Below are 6000 nucleotides of genomic sequence, written 5' to 3'. Positions count from 1 at the left end.
CTGATTCATAAGCAAATAGCTCATAACAGTTTGTATTAAAAGATATACTCTTTTTAATTTTCCCAATAGTATATATAAATGAATGCTCAGAAGCTCACAATTTCACTAGAATAATAGTTAGAAAAGAACAAAATAATTTAATTTATTGGCAGCAATATTTAAATGGAACTGAAATACATGCTGTTGAGAACTTGATGCCTATATATAATCACAATTCTAATAACTGGTTAATACTACAAATATGAAGAGATTTTGTAAACTCAAAACTAAATAAGATATTTATCTTGAATAAGAAATCTTTCCCCCAAATGTTGGATGTCCTAATTAATATTAATAATAAAGCAATGGAAAATAAGTCTTAGCACAGGTTTATAGAATTCTTACATTAGACTTCTTATACTTAGAAAATACTTTTTGGAATTATTCCACAAAAATTAATGATGGACATTTTACTGAAGAAGATAAAATAGTATTAAAGTCAATGGAAAAAAAAAACTACACCCTCCTTATACTAGAAATATTTCACCTGGAAATTTTTGCACAGAGCATTTGTTACATCTAACAAGGTTACAATTATGTATAAATCAAGCAGAATCAAATGCTGGAGATAATATTCTGAGATGCTGAGGTAAAAGCTTGTTGGATATATATGGTATATGAATGTGAGGTAATCTCTCCTTCTTGGAAATAAATTAATAATTTTATTTAAGCATTGTGGTCAGATAGATGCAATATTTTCAAGTCATTGATTTTATTTAATGCTTTGATCCATGAAATAATTCTAAGGACTGAAGTGCCTCTTCTTTGGTCTATACTAGCAATAGCTAGTAAAATAATAACCAAGAATTGGAAGAGTAAAACTACTCCCTCTTGTACTGAATTTCTTAGTCTTGCAAACGTTGCATGTAGTAGTGAGCTACATTTGATTAGGATGAGGTCATTGCCTAATGAAGCCATAATCAAAACTCCTAATTATGTGGACAGCCTACAAAAGGGCCTCATTGAGACAGATGCCTGGTGTCAAAGCCATGGCCTCAAGCTCAATGCCAAAAAGTACATTGTCATCACTTTTAGTAAAAACTCTGTACCCATGAACTACCACATAGGTGGTAGTCTACTTAACACTGAAAGTGTAATAAGAGACTTTGGGACACAGGTGGACAGTAGTCTCTCCTTTGATAATCACATTGCCACAGTAGTCGGGAAATCCTTCTACATGGCACACCTCCTCACAAATGGTTTCTCATCCCGGAAAAAAGAGGTCATTGTTCCCCTCTACTCGTCACTCATTACATCCATTATAGAATACAGCACCCTTTTGGTATGTACCTCACAAGACATCTAAAACAACTGGAAAGGCCACAGAAATACCTCACAAAGAGGATTACCGACCTCAAAAAGATGCCCTACGCAGACCGTCCAGCTTTATTCCATCTCATATTGCCTAACATACAAAGCTATGCAAAATCCAGAGCTGTTGGACATGCTCCACTTAAAGAAATCCCAATCCCTCCAAGTGACAAGCTCTAGGGACCTAAGCCTTGACACCACAATAAACAGAACATGCTGGAGGGATAGATTCCTGTCCCAGAGACTTCCCATACTCTGGAACAAACTACCTATCTATATCAAACAAAGCTCCTCATTAGCACTCTTTAAGAAAAATCTTGATAATTGGATGGGAGATAGGAAATTCACCCCGGGGATCACTTCTGTGGCTCTGCTCAACAAGGGAAACAGGAAAATAATTTTCTTGGGTGGCGAAAGGCAAGGTACCTTTTTGGCTAGGCTTATATAGGCCCTAGGGCCAATAACCTAGTACCTACCTATGAACTTCTAATATTACTCATTCATTTAAGTCGTGGCTAAAACTTAAAGATATGCTTGAAAAATATTAAATGTTGTAAATTTGTATTACACTGATATATTAAACAGCTGGGGATGTATGTAAATAATTGTTTTATTCTACTCTTGTTTGTTCTTTGTTATTAAAATAAAAAAGTTTTAAAAAAAATGCATACAAGCTCACATTCTCTTTTTTGTCAACTTCTAAAGTTAATTGCACTAATATTGTTTTTTTTTTAAAAAATCCCTGATTAATTGTAGATTTATCCTTGATTCTGTAAGAGGTAAAGAGCTATGCTTACATGGATATCGTAAAATTTGGAATGGATATTACTATCAATAGCTTGTAGTACTTTACAAAGCATTGTGACTATTGATATTTATCAGTATTCCTATAATTGTTAATGTAATTTAATTTAAACAATGTTCACCGTTATTAAATGCATATTAAATGCAATAGTTGGAGGAAGCCTCCAGTTCTCCAAGCAGTCAGCATAGCTCTCAACCAATCACAGACAAATTTCAACAAAATCAGGGATGAATCCAGAAAACAAAATACAGACGCTTTTAAAATATTAGTAGCATTAACTTGGAGACATTGACAGGAAAAAAAGAATGTGAATTAATTCACATTTTCTGAAGTAAAAGAAGTCTATTGTCATTATTTGTAGTGTAATTCACCACATACTTTAGTACAATATCCAAATCTTCATCTGTCCTGAAACTTTAATGTGCAATACTCTATGCAATATTTTTGCTTCGCAGGTACCTGTTAATGTGAAAATTCAAGTTTGTGCAATATCTACTTGTGCAGTACCCTAAATGGTGCATTTTTATGCATGTAATGTCTGGCTCTCTCCTAGTATTACTAAATAGTAACTGTATGTATGTTTCTTGCATTGGGAACAAGCAATGTAATTTTATTTAGCTGCCCTATGTGCAAATCTAAATGACAATAAAGTTTACTTTCACCTTGACCAACAGTCACCAGTTTTAGGAGGGATTAAGGCCAGAGCTAAAATTTGAGTCAAAATTAGGGACGTCTCTGAAAATCAGGTACAGTAGACAGATATGCCAGTCAACATTTTGTATAAGCGAAGAGTCCATTTGCCTCTACCACATGAAGGATGGTGGAGAGCATTTTCTAAACACCACCTGAATTGTCGCTTTATTCTTTTGGATATAATGTAATTTAACAGGTATTTTTGTATGAATAAATAGTTCGAGGCACACAGTAAGACTGACAGAGAATAGTCCATCAGTTTAAAAATCCTATTTATTTCCTGACACCTCTGGTTTAATACACTGGTGAGTATGGCTAGTGTGCAGATGACATCATTCATGGCAGTTTCCAAAGTAAGGACGTTTCATGAAAATCCAGTGTTTATAAAACTACCCTTCACCTTTTGTTTTAACGTCACCTTTGTAAAATATGCTTCGAAGCGTCTCCGCGTGCCGTTAAATACTTAAAAATACGTGTCTTTTAACGGTCATTCATTAACTGGAAAATACACCAAGTTTATCCACCATCTACTGTGGGCTTAAGGGGGGGGGGGTCAGACCCCTCCACAAATGCTGTTTGACCCATCCTGTGTAATCCATCAGACCTGCATGGCACTCTCTGTTGCAGCAGTCCGCTCCCAGACTTTTACCGCTATTACTTCTATTTGCTTAACGCTTGGACGTATTTCACGTAACTGGAAGCGTGAAACACGTCCTGGCTCGATTGCTCTCCTTTGCGCACGCGCAGGGGGTAGCCTTCGGGTTTTGCTGGGGCGCAAGTTAATTCATGTTAACGCATCTATACCGGAATCATGCTTTTTTTTCCATATTCATGACAGGTTGTGCTATCTTTATCTTGTGTTGGGTGCGGGTGTACCTGGGTCAGTGGGCTCTGGTGCGTGTACCTTTGCACCCAACGCACCTGTGATGATTTGCTATGGCGATCAGTTCATGTAAGTTGCAGGATAAGTGAAATCTTGCTGTTTCAGTTTGCATTTGCAGCTTTGAGCAACTTTTTAGTGAGTACATAGGAAATAACGGTGATACACTTGTACGTACGTCTGGTATTTAGTTTGTTAGCTAGTGTAAGGTAAGACTCACTGAATTGAGATACAGTTGCTCAACATGTCGTCGGCTGTACTGATGGGGTTGTTTTAGGTCTGAAATGTGCTGCTTAATGATGCCATGCACTTTGTGTAGCTCTGGACCTGCAGTGAGGGGAGAAAAGATGATGTGTTGATGCCCTTCTGTTTCTTACTTTACAGGTCGGTATCACATGACAAAGGCTCAGTGACAGCTTCATCTTCCCTTATTAGTTAACTTCCATTTGTCTTCATAAGTAAGTATTACACCATATATTATAAATTCTGAATTTGATGTAACTACGTTGTTAGCTTTCATGTGCCGCTTTGATTGTTTTATAACATTTTAAAACCTGATGTGGCCTGGTACTGGATGTCCACAAACAAACAAACAAAAAAGATTGTCTGCTTTGTACGTTAGTGAAGGATTACTCGTATTCTGTAGTTGATGTCTTTTCACCACAGTCGCACTGCAAACAGTGCAGGATGCATTATTGGGGAAAACTATCTATATCTGCATTTCATTATGTCTATGTACATGGTGCAAGCTTATGTTTTATTTATTTATTTTTGAGACCCTGACAAACTTTACTGTGTAATGCTCTGGGAAGACTCCCTTACAGCTTTCGTTTTGTTATTTGTAGTCATATAGATGGAATGCATATATAAGTTTGGACATGATTATTGAGATAGTTCCTGGTCTGGGCCCAGATAACACCGAAATAAATGTCTCGAAGTGTAGTTGTTTGTACGTATGGCATGGTCTTTGCAAGTATAGTATGATGTTGGAAAAAGTAATTGTAATTCTCATATTGAGAGAGACTTGGTTTCTAAAAGTTAGTCTCATTGACTTCAGCAGTCATACTGTTACGTTCTGTTTCAAGCCTGTAGCGTTCCAAGTCTCTAAGAACAAGGTTTTTATCCCCTACAATTGGCAGTGTAACAAAAATATATTTTAATTTCACGGTTGCTATTAATTGTGGGACCACACTTTAAGTTATCCAGTTTAACTGCAGGTTGCTTCCGAGATGGAGTGTTTCGAGGCTGTATCAGGGTAGGGAATCCTGGGTAATTTATTATTTTTATTCATTTTATATTTGCTAACCGGTATTGGGAACCACTTTTGGGCTAGGATCTTAAGTGCAGTATCAGAATTGCGAACTGATTATAGCTGATATTAAGATGATCAAGAAATGCAACCTGGTGAAAAATATTCGTAAAAAAATATTGGTCACATAGCCATGTTCTGGTTAACTTTTTAAGATGACTCGAGAACGACTTGTTTCCTTAGAACTAACTTTGAAAAATAAACTAAATGTATTTCGTCAAAACACATCGTTGTTGACGGCTGTAAAAAAAGTGGCATGTCAATCACGTAAGTGACTAAAGTCAAATTAAATATATGTAGCGGTGAAACTAATCTGAGTTGCTGGCGTCGTACGATTTTTGATGCTGCTTTGTGTATGTTATGGTTTAGTGACTAAAATGAATGTGTGCACACTAATTTGCATGTTGAATAATTTTCTCTTCTGAATCCTGTTCATAATAGTTTGTATTTTGGTATTAAATAAGCTATAAAATTTAATGAATGAGTGCCTCCCACTGTTGGCTGGATCTCCTTTTAGCTGAAACTGTCTCCCTTCTCTCAAAGATTTGCAGGACCTGTTACTACTTGTGTAAGTTATTTACAAAATAATATTGAGAAAATTGTTATTCTAGAATATTTTCTTGAATAGCTCTGTATATCTGTTGTGTTTTAACTCTTTTTGTTGGTTATGTAGAATTGCTGTGATTTTTAAGAAACTTCACAGCTTACCCTCCTGCAGTGGTATAACCCGAGCAGTCCTCTGTTCTATAAAGATACATTCCTGGTTCAACCGTCTTAAGTCCCAGAACTCATCAGGGGATGCTCTCTACTCCAGTTAATTTACAAAATATGGAATACCATACCCAGCCCACTTAGGGAAGTAGGCACTAGGCTTAGTTTAAGAGAAACCTCCCTGGTCATTTCCTAAATGCTAGATTACGTCAACTTACTTTTACAGCAAACTAGTCACAAATGATGAGCAAA

At 36.2% G+C, this 6000-nt stretch overlaps 1 protein-coding gene across 4 annotated transcripts in view; it reads left to right on the top strand.

The window, feature by feature from the left end:
- Window positions 1–3579: 3579 nt before the first annotated feature.
- BBX (BBX high mobility group box domain containing) overlaps window positions 3580–6000 on the top strand; it is a 2705004-nt gene continuing 2702583 nt past the window's right edge. For all 4 annotated transcript variants that reach the window (XM_044071093.1, XM_044071095.1, XM_044071094.1 and 1 more), the window contains exons 1-2: window positions 3580–3800; window positions 4113–4186. The gene's annotated coding sequence lies outside the window, so the exon portion shown is untranslated. The remainder of the gene's footprint in view (window positions 3801–4112; window positions 4187–6000) is intronic.

This window comes from Protopterus annectens, chromosome 5.part0, assembly GCF_019279795.1.
Source record: "Protopterus annectens isolate FY-2018-M chromosome 5.part0, PAN1.0, whole genome shotgun sequence".
NCBI classification, from domain to species: domain Eukaryota; kingdom Metazoa; phylum Chordata; order Ceratodontiformes; family Protopteridae; genus Protopterus; species Protopterus annectens.
The sequence above is the reverse complement of the archived record's forward strand: the minus strand, read 5'-3'. Positions and strand labels throughout refer to the sequence as shown.